Below are 14,534 nucleotides of genomic sequence, written 5' to 3'. Positions count from 1 at the left end.
AGAAGGAGCGATGATCCATAGTCAGAAAAGTTACTGCAGCTTAAACAGGAAACCCTTCTTGTTCAGGACTGTCATAGCCACAGTTTGCAAAAAGTGCAGCTATTGATTAATGCAATGTAGTGTCAATTAGATGTACATTCCTGAGGTCTTTTATCTATTGTAGCTTTTCCTTTTTCTTTTCATTACATCAGGTATATTGTCCTGTAAATTGTGGTAGTGGTACCAAGAATAAAAAATTAGGCCAGGCGTGGTGGCTCACGCCTGTAATCCCAGCACTTTTGGAGGCTGAGGCAGGTGGATCACGAGGTCAAGAGATCAAGACCATCCTGGTCAACATGGTGAAACCCGGTCTCTACTAAAAATACAAAAAATTAGCTGGGCATGGTGGCACGCGCCTGTAGTTCCAGCTTCTCAGGAGGCTTAGGCAAGAGAATTGCTTGAACCCAGGAGGCAGAGGTTGCAGTGAGCCGAGATTGCGCCATTGCACTCCATCCAGCCTGGGTAACAAGAGCGAAACTCTGTCTCAAAAAAAAAAAAAAAAAATTAAGGAATTTTTAACTTTTCAAAAAAGTATCATGACTCAATAATAAAAACACAGACTGACTTTTAAATGGGCAGAGGAATCAATAAATATTTCTCCAAAGAAAATTTAAGAAAAGGCCAAAAGCACATAAATGATGTTTAATATTAATTGTTAGGGAAATTCAAATCAAAATCACAATGAGACACCACTTCACAACTACAAGGATGGCTACAATAAAAAAGATGGACAGTAACAGGTGCTGACAAGGATGTGAAGAAATTGGATCTTTCATACATTGATGGTGGGAATGTAAAATAATACAACTACTTTGAAACACACTCTGGCAATTTCAAACAGTTAAATGTAGAACTACCATATAAACCAGCAATTTCACTTTTAGGTATATACCAAAGAGAATTAAAACATATCTTCACACAAGAACTTGTACCATGAATGTTCATATAGTAGCATTAGTCATAACAGCTAAAAAGTGGAAAAAACTCAAGTGTCCAACAACTGATGAATGGATAAACAAAATGTGGTATATACATACCATCAAGTATCATTCAGCCATAAAAAGGAATGAAGTACCTATTCATGTTAAAACATTAATGAGCCTTGAAGATATTAGGTGAAAGAAGCCAGACACAAAATTGTATGATCCCATTTATATGAAATGTCCTGAATAGGCAAATCTTGAGAAGCAGAAAGCAGATTAGTGGTCACCAAGGGCTGAGCAGATGGAAAGTTGGGAAATTACTACTAACGGTAATGGGTACAGGGTTTCTTTTCTGGGTGATAAAAATGTTCTAGAATTATATAGTGGTGCTGATCACACAACATTGTGAATATTCCAAAAACTGCTGAATTATAAGCTTTAGAAGGGTGAATTTTAGGCCAGGTGCAGTGACTCACGCCTGTAATCCCAGCATTTTGAGAAGCTGAGGTGGGCGGATTGCCTGAGGTCAGAGTTCAAGACCAGCCTGGCCAACATGGTAAAACCTTGTCTCTACTAAAAATACGAAAATTAGCCAGGCATGGTGTCAGGTGCCTGTAATCCCAGCTACTCAGGAGGCTGAGGCAGGAGAGTTGCTGGAACCTGGGAGTTGGAGGTTGCTGTGAACCGAGATTACCCCATTGCCCGCCAGCCTGGGCAACAAAGTGAGAATCCATCTCAAAAAAAAAAAAAAAAAAAAAAAAGGGTGAATTTTATATTTTCTTTGAATTTTCTTTTAGGCTTCCTTATTGTTTTATTTTATCTTTTTATTTGGAGAAAGAGTCTCGCTCTGTCCTCCAAGCTGGAGTTTAGTGGCAGGATCTCGGCTCACTGCAACCTCCGCTCCCTGGGTTCAAGTGATTCTCATGCATCAGCCTCCCAAGTAGCTGGGATTACAGGCACCTGCTACCATGCCCAGCTAATTTTTGTAATTTTATTTTGAAGAAAACAAAGAACAAGGTAGAGAAGGAGGAGGAGGAGGCTGTGGCAGTGGCCTAGAAACTGTCTTTTTCAAGCAGAGTATTATGAGGACTGAAATACTCTATTAATGTTGATAATGTGGATTTTTAATTGACATGTAGAATAGAAGTGAGTGTTTAAGCCTGAAGAAACAGAATTGGGCACAGAGTGCAAACTAGTATGTGTAGACCACACTTATACTGTCCCATGACTATAACACTCTGGGGAAAAATTGCCAGACCTCTGGATGTTGGACTTACATTTTTGACATTTCCTCTGGATATTTTGATATATATATCTTAGTCTCTTTCCCAATAGGATCCATGAATTGGTTCCCCTTTGCACCTACTTTTCAAGTATTATATATTCAATAAATACTTGTAGAGTTATAAGTGCGGATGTAGTCATTGGCTCATCTGCATAACAGTGATCTCCAATGATCACTCAAAGCAAGAAATATTAGGGAAGGAAATTGCCATTTTAGGGGCCTGGCACAGTGGCTCATGCCTGTAATCCCAGCACTTTGAGAGGCCAACATGGGCGGATTGCTTGAGGCCAGGAGTTAGAGACCAGCCTGGCCAACATGACAAAACCTCGTTCCTACAAAAAATATAAAAATTAGTTGGGTGTGGTGGTGCATGCCTGTAGTCCCAGCTACTGGGGCGCCTAAGGCACAAGAATTGCTTGAGCCTGGGAGGCAGAGGTTGCAGTGAGTTGAGATCATGCCACTTCACTGCAGCCTGGGCAGTCTTTAGATAGAGAAAGACTCTATCTAAAAAAGAAAAAAAAATTGCCAGTTTTGAACCTAGAGTATAATGGTGCCATAATGACATTGGTCATTGAAATATATTTCAGGTCGGGTGCAATGGCTCATGCCTGTAATCCCAGCACTTTGGGAAGCTGAGGTAGGCAGATCACAAGGTCAGGAGTTTGAGACCATCCTGGCTAACAAGGTGAAACTCTGTCTCTACTAAAAATTCAAAAAATTATCCGGGCATGGTGGCACACACTGGTAGTCCCAGCTACTTGGGAGGCTGGAAGGAGAATCACTTAAACCCGGGAGGTGGAGGTTGCGGTGAGCCAAGATCGCGCCATTGCACTCCAGCCTGGGAAACAGAGTGAGACTCTGTCTCAAAAAAAAAAAAAAAAAGAAATATATCTTAATTAAACTCAAAAAACAAAAAATTTACTAAATTATGATCAGTTATGAACAAAGATGTTTACTTAAAGTAAGCATATTAATAACTTTTTTTTAGAATTCTTCGTCTTAAATTATGTCATAAATCAGACATAAGGAATCAGAAAGTGGTGAATACTCTCAGTTCACAGTCCTCCTTTGAAGTTCCCAGGAATGTACTCAATTCAATACTACATTCCTTTCTTCTTGCTCCCAACAGACAAGGCCATCAAATTAGCAGAACAATTTCTGGTGAGCAGGTGAATTCTAGGGCTACCATCTGGTCTCCTGGCTCTTGGCACAAGGTGACAGATTCCTGATGGAGGTGCCTCCAATGATCCTAACAGCTCCCCATAGTGACACCCTCCTTTACTATAGACCACCGCCAAGTCTGAAGGCCTGAAAGTGAGTCTCATACTGTGCTCTTAGCCTTGCCATCCTCCCCCTCTTTTTTTTTTTTTTTTAACATTTCAGGTCACCTTCCCACCAATGCGGATTTGCTTCTTAAGGGTGCAATGTATGGGGAGGGTCTGAACAGTAAAGTGATTTACATGATGCTGATCCTTTCATCTACCACAAAATAGGCTGCAGAAGGCCAGCAGCAAACAAATTGCAATCCTGTGTGGCACTTCAAAGGACACAAGATGGTTGGGTGCAACTTCCAGAAATTCATCCAAATTAATTTATAATATTCACCAATCTTCAAATGGATCTTCTAGAATCACATGCCTCCTGCGTATAATCTTTGTGACAGCAAAAATAGAGAATGTACAGGGAGCAATATATATTCATTATCCTTTAAAAGGAAAGGCCTGCTGGGATAGAAAGGGCTGTGGAACAGCTGTTTTCTCCCCAGTTTTACACATAAAACAATTCTATATGTAAAACACCTGTAGAGCATGAGTTAGCTAGTATGTTTACTATAGATCCACTACCCAGTGTATTGTTTATCCCATCATGAGCCTGAGCAAACATTTATGACATATGAAAGCCTACCATCGGTAAACCTGGAATCTGATCACCACTGGAAACATTTGGTAGCTCTGAAAATATTGCCTTTTATTCTTTGATGTTGCTTATGAGAGAGTGAATTAATTCTCCCCAACCAATAGAATAAAGTCAGATTGGGAACAGGTTCAGGTTGGTGTATCCTACTTCATAGTAATTTCCAGGGCACAAGAATTTTTTTTTTTTTTTTTTTGAGATGGAGTCTCATTCTGTCACCCAGGCTGGAGTGCAGTGGCATGATTTTGGCTCACCACAACCTCCATCTCCCAGGCTCAAGCAATCCTCCCACCTCAGCCTCTCAGGTAGCTGAGACCACAGATGCATGTCACCACACTGACTTTTTTTTTTTTTTTTTTTTTGCATTTTTGGTAGAGATGGGGTTTTGCCATGTTGCCCAGGATGGTCTCGAATTCCTGAACTCAGATGATCTACCTGATTTGGCCTCCCAAAGTGCTAGGATTATAGGCATGAGCCACTGCATCCCCCTAAGAAAGATTTTTAAAACTACTTAAACATATAAGTAGTTTTACCCCAACCAAGCAAGACTACTTAACCTAAAACTAAAGTATCTAATGAAAAAGGATAGACAGAAAGATGACCCAGTCTTCCCCAAGGAGGCAGACCTGAGCTCATTTATCCCTTCTGCTGCACCAGTGAAGAGAAAGTACCCCAAAAAAGCAAAATGCCTATTTGGAGTAGAAGGTCCCATCATGGTACAAAAGCAAGGAAGGGAAGACATTTCATGTCTTTAATCACAGTGACACCTGCCCACAAAAAAATTGTGATCTAGTAAGTTTCTCTGAGTCTGGCTAAATCAACTCCTTCTCCCTGGAGAAGGGGGCAGATTTCCCTTGCCCTTTAAAGAGTTTAGAGAACACAGGCCAGGAGCAGTGGCTCATAGCTGTAATCTCAGCACTGTGGGAGGCTGAGGTGGAATAACCACTTGAGGCCAGCCTAGCCAACATGAACAAACCCCATCTCTACCTAAAAAAAAAAAAAAAGCCGGACATGGTGGCATGTGCCTGTAATCCCAGTTACTTGGAAGGCTGAGACACAAGAATCATTTGAGCCCAGGAGGCAGAGGTTGCAGTGAACCAAGATCCCGCCACTGCACTCTAGCCTGGGCCACAAAGTGAGATCCTGTCTCAAAACAAACAAACAAAAAGTTTATAAACTACAAATTCCTTATCAGAAAGTCTATCTTTCAGCCCAGATTGGCTTTGACTGACACAGCCCTTCTTTCATGCTTTGCTCCTGCCCAGTCTTAGACAGTTGGTGGAACTGCTCAGATAGGTAGCCAGAGCAAGATCTGGCCAGGTACCAATACCAACACTGACGGAATTCTCTGTCTCTTCCAGAAATTACCTGTTGGTTCTTATCACAGGGTGTAGACCCAAGGCTGTAGCCAGTTTCACCAGCTACCTTTCCTCTTGAGTTCTGCCTTTTGTCAACCTCTAGCAAAGAAAGGGAGAGGATTACTCCTCTGGTTTCAAAATTTCTTGGTGTTTTACATTGAAGTCTTTAATCCATTTTGTGTTAATTTTTGTGTATGGCATTTGATAAGGATCTAATTTCATAATTTTGCACATGGATATCCAGTTTTCTCAATACCATGAATTGATGAAACTATTCTTTCCTCATTGTGTATACTTGGCATTCTTGTCAAAAATCATACATATAAAGTTGAACTGAAAAAAAGTATATGTATGAAATGCATATATATTTATAAAGTTTATGTGTATGAATTTATTTCTTGACTCTCTATTCTGTTCCATTAGTCTATGTCTGACTTTAGGCCAGTAACATACTGTTTTTATTATTGTAGCTTTGAAATATACTTTGAAATCAGAAAATGTGAGGCCTTTAGCTTTATTTTTCTCGCCCAAGATTGCTTGGCTATTCAGAGTCTTTTGTGGTTCCATATAAATTTTAGATTTTTTTTTCCTATTTCTGTAAAAAAAGAAATACCATTAGGAGATATATATATATATATATCTAGTTTTATAAACTACAAATTCCTTATCAGAAAGTCTATCTTTCAGCCCAGATTGGCTTTAGGAGATATATATATATATATATCTAGTTTTAAGTCTAAGGGAAAAGCTCTCTTGGAATATATATATATATGGGTTTTTTTGTTTTTTTTTTTTTGAGATGGATTCTCACTCTGTTGCCCAGCCAGAGTGTAGTGGCATGATCTTGGCTCACTGCAACCTCCACCTCCCAAATTCAAGTGATTGTTGTGCCTCAGCTTCCTGAGTAGCTGGGATTACAGGCATGTGCCACCATGACCAGCTAATTTTTGTATTTTCAGTAGAGACAGGGTTTCACCATGTTGGCCAAGCTGGTCTTGAATGCCTGACCTTAGATTACCCACCTCAGCCTCCCAAAGTGCTGGGATTACAGTCGTGAACCACCATGCACTGCTGCCATTGGGATTTTGATAGGGATTTCAATAAATTTATAGATTGCTTAGGCTAGCATTGATATTTTAATGACATTAATTCTTTCAGTCTTTAAACACAAGATATCTTTTCATTTATTTGTGTCTTCTTTAATTTCTTTCCTCAGTGTCTTATAGTTTTTGGTGTACAAGATTTTCATCTCCTTAGCTAGGTTTATTTCTAAGTATTTTATTCTTTTGATGCTATTGTAAATTGGATTGTTCTTTTAATTTCCTTTATGAGTAGTTCATTGTTAGTGTATAGAAGTGCAACTGATTTTTGTATGCTGATTTTGCATCTTGTAACTTTCTCAAATTCATTTATTAGTTTTAACAGATTTTTTTGTGGTCGTTAGGTCTTTAGTGTCATCTGCAAACAGAAATTGTTTTACTTCTTCGTCTCCAATTTGAATGCCTTTCATTTCTGTTTCTTTTTCTTACCTAACTGCTATGATTCTAGTACAAGTAACCTTAATCCTAACTCTTCTAGTAACAGTACTATTCCAGTACTCTCCCACTATGGTGAGAGTGGGTATCTGAAACAGTAACACCTCTAGAAGAAAACATAGGGAAAAAGCTTTTTAATGTTGTTCTTGGCAATGTTTTCTTGGATATGACACCAAATAGGCAACAAAAGCAAAAATAGACAAGTGGAATTACATCAAACTAAAAAGCTTTTTCATGACAAGGAAACAATCAACAAAATGACAAGGCAACCTGCAAAAAGAAAAAAAAATTCAAACCATATATCTGATGAGGGGTTAATATTTAAAATATGTAAGGAACACCTACAACTCAACAGCAAAAACAAAAACAAAACAATCCATCTTTAAAATGGGCAAAAGATCTGAATAGCTATTTCTCCAAAGAAGACATACAAATGGCCAACAGGCATATGAAAAGGTACTTAACATAACTATCAGAGAAATGCAAATCGAAACCACAGTGGGATATTACTCACACCCATTAGAATGAACATTATAAAAAAAAAAAAAAGAAGAAGAGTGTTGGTGAAATAGAGAGAAAAGCAAACCTGGTACATTGTTAGTGGGAATGTAAATTGGTACAGCCACTATGGAAGATACTATGGAAGCTCCTCAAAAAATTAAAAAGAAAACTACCATATAATCCAATAATCCTACTTCCAAGTGTATATTTCTAAAGGAATTGAAATCAGTATGTCAAGAGATCGAGACCATCCACGTCAACATGGTGAAACCCCGTCTCTACTAAAAATACAAAAAATTAGCTGGGCATAGTGGCGCGTGCCTGTAATCCCAGCTACTCAGGAGGCTGAGGCAGGAGAATTGCCTGAACCCAGGAGGCGGAGGTTGCGGTGAGCCAAGATCGCGCCATTGCACTCCAGCCTGGGTAACAAGAGCGAAACTCCGTCTCAAAAAAAAATCTACAAATATGTATATATTGCTATATATCAAAAAAATATACATGGAAGTAACCTAAATATCCATCAGGGGATAAATGGATGAAGAAAGTATCGTATATGCATAAAATAGGATATTATCCAGCCTTAAAAAATAAAGAAATCCTACCATTTGCAATAATATAGATGAACCTGCAGGGCTATTATGCTAAGTGAAATAAGCCAAACACAGAAAAACAAATAATCGCCTAATCCCACTTATCTGAGGAATCTTGGGTAATAACACTCACAGGAGCAGAGAGCAGCATGATGGTTCACAGAAACTGGTAGAAGGGGAAATGTGGCCAGGCACAGTGGCTCACACCTGTAATCCAAGCACTTTGGGAGGCTGAGGAGGGTAGATCACCTGAGATCAGGAGTTCGAGACCAGCCTGACCAACATGGAGAAACCCCATCTCTACTAAAAATACAAAAATTAGCCGGGTATGGGGGCACATGCCTGTAGTCCCAGCTACTCAGGAGGCTGAGGCAGGAGAATTGCTTGAACACGGGAGGTGGAGGTTGTGGTGAGCTGAGATCACGCCATTGCACTCCAGCCTGGGCAAAAGAGTGAAACTCCCTCTCCAAAAAAAAAAAGAAGGGGAAATGTGAAGGTGTTGGTCAAAGGATACAAATTTTCAGTTATACAACATGCATAAGCTCTGGAGATCTACGATACAGTATAGCGCCTATAGTTAACAGTAGTGTGATGTATACTTAGATATTTGCTAGGAGGGTAGGTCTTAATCTTAACTGTTCTTAGCACAAACAATAATAACAAATAAACAAAGGGAGGAGAAGAAGAAAACTTTTGGAGGTGATATATATGTTTACGGCCTGGATTGTGATGATGATCTCACGAGTGTATACATAGTTCCAAATTAATTGTCATATACGTTGAATATGTACAGTTTTGTATCTCAATCATACCTCCATAAAGTGATTTTTAAAAATTCCTTGGAAGAATCCTGTATTGACTGGCTGGTCAGTCCTTTCACATTGATGAAGATGGGCTGTACTTTTGTCACTTGACCCTCTTTCTCTGTCCCTTTTGGGGTTTCTGAAGCTCTTTTGCTGGTGTATTGTGAAGGCTTTTAAGGAACATTTGCTTCCTCAGCAATGTCATCGTTTCAGGTTTCCATAGTGAGTGTTCCATCTTATGTCAGCATCCCACCAGGGCAAGCAGAAGAATTTATGACCCTTCAAGTTCAAAGTTTGTGCCTCTCTGTTGGATCAGCCACTCAGATGCTCATTTTTATCTCTCGGAAACCTCAAACTCTTCACTTACGTGCCTGGGAAAGATCAGAGGCAAGTTTTTAAGCCCAAAGAACAATCTCACCTTTACCTACTGTATGAGGTCTACCTATTACCCAGAATCTCTTTGATGACTCATCTCAATAATAATGATTGACACTTTTCTCTCTAAAAGTAACATGAGAGTTTGGGGAATGAGTCTCCCATATGCACTAAAAAACAAAATTAAGCAACAGTATCAGAAAGTTTATCATATCATAATGGAAAGTGAAAAATAGGGTTGTATTAAGTAACAGATGAAAATTAGGTCCTTAAAACTATGGTGGGGCTCAATCTCTTTCACAAAAATGAAAATCTGGTATGATACCAAGATTCTTGAAGCACAAATGAAGACTTAGACAATCTGTGTGGTGACTGGGTACAGTGGTTCACACCTGTAATCCCAGCACTTTGGGCGGCCAAGGTGGGTGGATCACTTGAGATCAGGAGTTTGAGACAGCCTGGCCAACATGGTAAAACCCCATCTCTACTAAAAATACCAAAAAAAAAAAAAATTAGCCAGGTGTGGCAATGCACAGCTGTAGTCCCATCTACTGGGGAGACTGAGGCACAAAAAAAATCACTTGAACCTGGGATTCAGAGGCTGCTGTGAGTTGAGATCACACCACAGCAATCCAGCCTGGGCAACAGAGCAAAACACTTCTCCAAAAAAAAAAAAAAAAGAAGACAACCAGCCTGGGTTATAGAATTTTATATCCTACACATTTCCAGGTGACAAACAAGAAACAGTTTTCTATCCAAGACATGAGATGTTGTGGCATCAGTGGAACAGCTAGCCCTGTCTGATAAGCTAAAGTGGGGTTGTGGGATGATTATAGCCAGAAGAATTGCTGTAAGGATATACACTGACATTCTGCTTCAATGTGGCCTGTCCATAGAATACTGGAAAAACATCAATGACAGTGCTTTCTGAGAAGAGATTTTGAGTAGAGGATAAATTTTAAGAGACAGAGTTACAAATAGTAATAAGGACTGTGAAGGGTGGTGACTGCTATACATTTTAAAAAGAACATGTAAGCCATGTGTGGGAAGAAATGCTTTGGGCATTGCTTTATAGAGAATGGTCATTTCTTTGGCAGAACCAGTGATTGGTCCTATTAAGGAGGTTTTTCTCCTTTATCTTTCTACCTCAAAAACACCATAGCACTGAGTAGCAAGGTTTGTATTTCACTATAAGTTGCATAACACTTAAATTGAAAGTGCAGTGATAAAACCTGAAAGGATATTTCATAGACCACCAGGTTGGTCTTATTTGAACACTGAGATGAGAACAGTCTGTTGAATTATTTCTTCACTAGATGTATCTCTTTTAATAACTGTGGAAGATTGCATTTTTGTTCTCAATTATTCCCCACACTTCCCATAAGAGAATTTGATATCCTACACATTTCCATGTGACTTGCAGTGCCTTCCTATAGGTGCAGACTTCCCCACTCTATTAACAATAGGTTTAACCATGTGATTTGCTTCAGCCAATGATATGGGAGGCATAAGCCATGTGTACCACCAAAACGAAAGTTGAAGAGACATTGCATGGCTTAGCCATTGCACTCTTCCCTCTATTATAGTAACGAATATCTTTAATTCATGTTACTCCTTCAACCTGGATTCTGAAATGAATATCCATTGAACTAAGCTGCAGCTGACGTATACCAAGAGGGAGAAATAAACCTCTGTTGTCATAAACCTTTGAGATTTGGGGGTGTTTCTTATTGCCACATAAGAGCTCATTAATAAAATAATCTTACAAATTAGCACAGGAGCTATCCACTGACAGTAGTTATCAGGTAGGCAATATACATATTCCAGATGAAGTGCTAGAGTCCAAATAGCTAAGATAAAAACATGCCTCACAAAGAAGCGTAATTGATACTAATCTTAATTTTCTACCTAGGACTTTTTCACCTATCTGGTTGATAACAGGTTATAGAGTATATTTCCAGCTTCTTCATGTTCATTGAAAAGACCTCCATTGTACTCCATCAGACTAAGACTGTTATTAACTTAATGTGTCTCCAAATAAAAACTAATGGGATGAGCCTGGTGGCTCACTCCTGTAATCCCAGAACTTTGGGAGGCCAAGGCAGGCAGATCAAGAGGTCAAAAGTTCAAGACCAGCCTGACCAACATGGTGAAATTCCATCTCTACTAAAAATACACAAAATTAGCCTGGTGTGGTGGCAAGCACCTGTAATCCCAGCTACTTGGGAGGCTGAGGCAGGAGAATCCTGCTTGAACCCAGGAGGTGGAGGTTGCAGTAAGCTGAGATCGTGCCACTGAACTCAAGCCTGGGTGACAGAGCAAGCCTCTGTCAAAAAAAAAAAAAAAGAAGCAGGGGCAGGGATGGTTCATAAGGCTTACAAATTTTAAAGATGTGGAGGAGTCACAAAGGGTAGTTGAAAGCCCTTTGTGACCAAATGGTCCCCATTGACAACTAATAAGGTGTGCTCCTTTAGGTTAAGCTCATGATAAGGCAGGTAGGTCAACTTGATTTTGTATAAGAGAAAGCCCTGCAGCTCTCCCAACCTGTCTCTATCTTGTGTCAGGTCAGTCAGGTTATTGCTGATATCCAACCACTGCAAATAGACATCCTCAGTACACAGATTGGGACAGTGAAAAACTTGTTTGTATAGGTATCTACAAATGCAACTGGTTTCCAATTACTTAATCCCAAAAGGCAGCTCTATGAATTCTAGATTTCCAGAACAATCCAGTCTCTCTAGATTTCACCATCTCCCAGTTCTGGAGAAATGCTTTTCAGATAGGTGAAACTCACATTGAGTTATTTCAGGTTCTTCAAACAACTGATTTCAGCTGGAAGATGTGAGATTTGTGTCTTTGGCAGATCCTGAATTCTCATCGAATGAAACAGCTCAATATAATATGTAGGAGTGATTTGAATCAGAGTGTCGCATATATGCTGTTCTCCCAGGTGCATCTTCAACAAATCTGGCAGCTCTGTCCAGTGCTCCCCAGAAAGTCCAGACACAAATGCACTGCTCCATTTGCCTCTGTCCTTAGGAAGTGATCTCTGCCTTATGAGAGCGTTCCTTTCTATCTTTTCCAGAAGCCACATGTTGGTGTCTCTGAAGCTATTCTTGCATACAGTGCCGGGGGATGCCTTTCCTCCTGTACTTGGCCTCAGGGTTCCACTCCTCCTTTGTCTTTTCCAATGCACTCTTCTCAAGACTTTCTGCCTCCTTCTTCTGCCAAACTGTGCTCTTGACATGAGTTTCCCACAAGGCTCTGACAACAGAAATGTCAAATATGACCACTTTATGTCCCATTTTGGGAGCCTGAAATTACCTGTGGGGAATGCAGATCTTTTCCATGGGTTCTGGTCCTTGGGTGAGAAGGGATTTTTTGTGGCTAAAAGGCTGGCACCCTGGAGTTCTGGGCTGACTTCAGCCCAGCCAATACCTACATCACCAGACTGGGGGCCTCAGTTCCCTCCTCTCGTCTTTCTTTTTTAGAAACAGGGTCTTGCTCTGTCACCTAGGCTTGAGTGCAGTGGCACAATCATAGTTCACTGTAGTCTCAGACTCCTGGCCTCATGTTATCCTCCTGCCTTGGCCTTGCAAAGCACTGGGATTACAGGTGTGAGCCACTGCACCTGGCTGCCTCAATTTTTAAAGAAAGAATTTATTTTAAATCCTGTATCTGTACGATATCAAAACAATTAGTCAAATCAGTGAAAATATTAGGCAATTCAGTAGTTTGATGCAATGTTGCAACAAAGTGAGTCTTCAACTCCTGCCCTCAAGTGATCCTCCCACCTTGGCCTCCCAAAGCGCTGGGATTATAGGCATGAACCACTGTGCCTGGCTCTTTTTGTTTTCTTTAGGAAAAAAAAATAATGGCTTTGTTTCATACCTACCAAATTGGAAAATTGACTTGGCCTCTAGGCCAGACAGGTGTTATAATACTTCTATTGAGTTTAACATACCATTCAGCCACAGGTAGAGACCTGGGCATTGCTGACTCCCCTTTAGTGTCCCCTCCAAACAAACCAATGCTTTGTCCTATTGTCACACATTTTACTTCTACATATGCTGTAAATTCCATACTCTATTAATTATTTTTTGTTTAAACAATCTTTTTTACTTGGGGTGGTTTTTTTTTTTTGCTTTTATTATTATTTTAAATGGATACATAGTAATTGTACATATTTTTGAGGCACAGTGTGATATTTAGATACATGTATAAAATGTGTAATGACCAAGTCTGGGTAATAAGCATATCCATCACCTCAAACACCTATTGTTTCATTGTTTTGGGAACATTCAAAATCTGCTCTTCTAGCTATTTAAAAATATACAATAAATTGTTGTTAATTATAGCCTCCCTGTAGTGTTATAGAACACTAGGAATTATTTCTCCTACCTAGTGTACTTTTATTTCTGTCAACTTTTGCCTATCTTCCCCTCCCCACCAACCCTTCTCTTCCTCTAGTAACCACTCTTCTACTTTTTAACCTCTAAAAGATCAACTTCGTAGCTTCCACATATAAAGAAGAACACACGGTATTTATCTTTGTAGCTTCCACATATAAGGAAGAACACACGGTATTTATCTTTCTGTGTCTGGATTATTTCACTTACCCTAACATCCTCCAAGTTTATTCAGGTTGCTGTGAATGACAGAATTTTAAAATTTGTTATGGCAGTATTCTGTTGTGCTATATACCATGCTTTCTTTTTTTAATTTAAATAAATTTATTTGTGAAAGAAAAACATCTGGACATAAGTCTTATCCACAATGTCATAACTCATTCTTGGGAGTACTCTTATGCAGTTTGCAAGAGAAATACCATGTGGAGCATCAGCTGAACATTTATCAAAATTCATAAAGCCATCAAACCTGAGTATTACATAATATGTAATGACAACGATACAATAATAAAAATACAATATCAAATACTCATTATTTTGTGAGTTACAAACTACAATATAAACACTTTAGGCACTTTTTTTTTGAGATGGAGTTTTACTCTCTTTGCCCAGGCTAGAGTGCAGTGGTGCAATCTCGGCTCACCGCAACCTCCGCCTCCTAGATTCAAGCAGTTCTCCTGCCTTAGCTTTTCTAGTAGTCAGGATTACAGACAGCACCATGCCCAGCTAATTTTGTATCTTTAGTAGAGACAGGGTTTCTCCATGTTGGTAAGATGGGTCTCGAATTCCCTATCTCAGGTGA

General features: G+C 39.5%; 1 protein-coding gene and 1 pseudogene across 2 annotated transcripts in view; one reads left to right on the top strand and one right to left on the bottom strand.

Annotated features, from left to right (window-relative positions):
- LOC144576636 (uncharacterized) overlaps window positions 1-14,534 on the top strand; it is a 78,092-nt gene that overhangs the window by 34,412 nt on the left and 29,146 nt on the right. The gene's annotated exons all lie outside the window — the stretch shown is intronic.
- LOC100385455 (leucine-rich repeat-containing protein 2 pseudogene) lies at window positions 41-12,628 on the bottom strand (annotated as a pseudogene).

Source organism: Callithrix jacchus, chromosome 6 (assembly GCF_049354715.1).
Source record: "Callithrix jacchus isolate 240 chromosome 6, calJac240_pri, whole genome shotgun sequence".
Lineage (NCBI taxonomy): Eukaryota > Metazoa > Chordata > Mammalia > Primates > Cebidae > Callithrix > Callithrix jacchus.
This window is presented reverse-complemented; position numbering and strand designations above follow the sequence as displayed.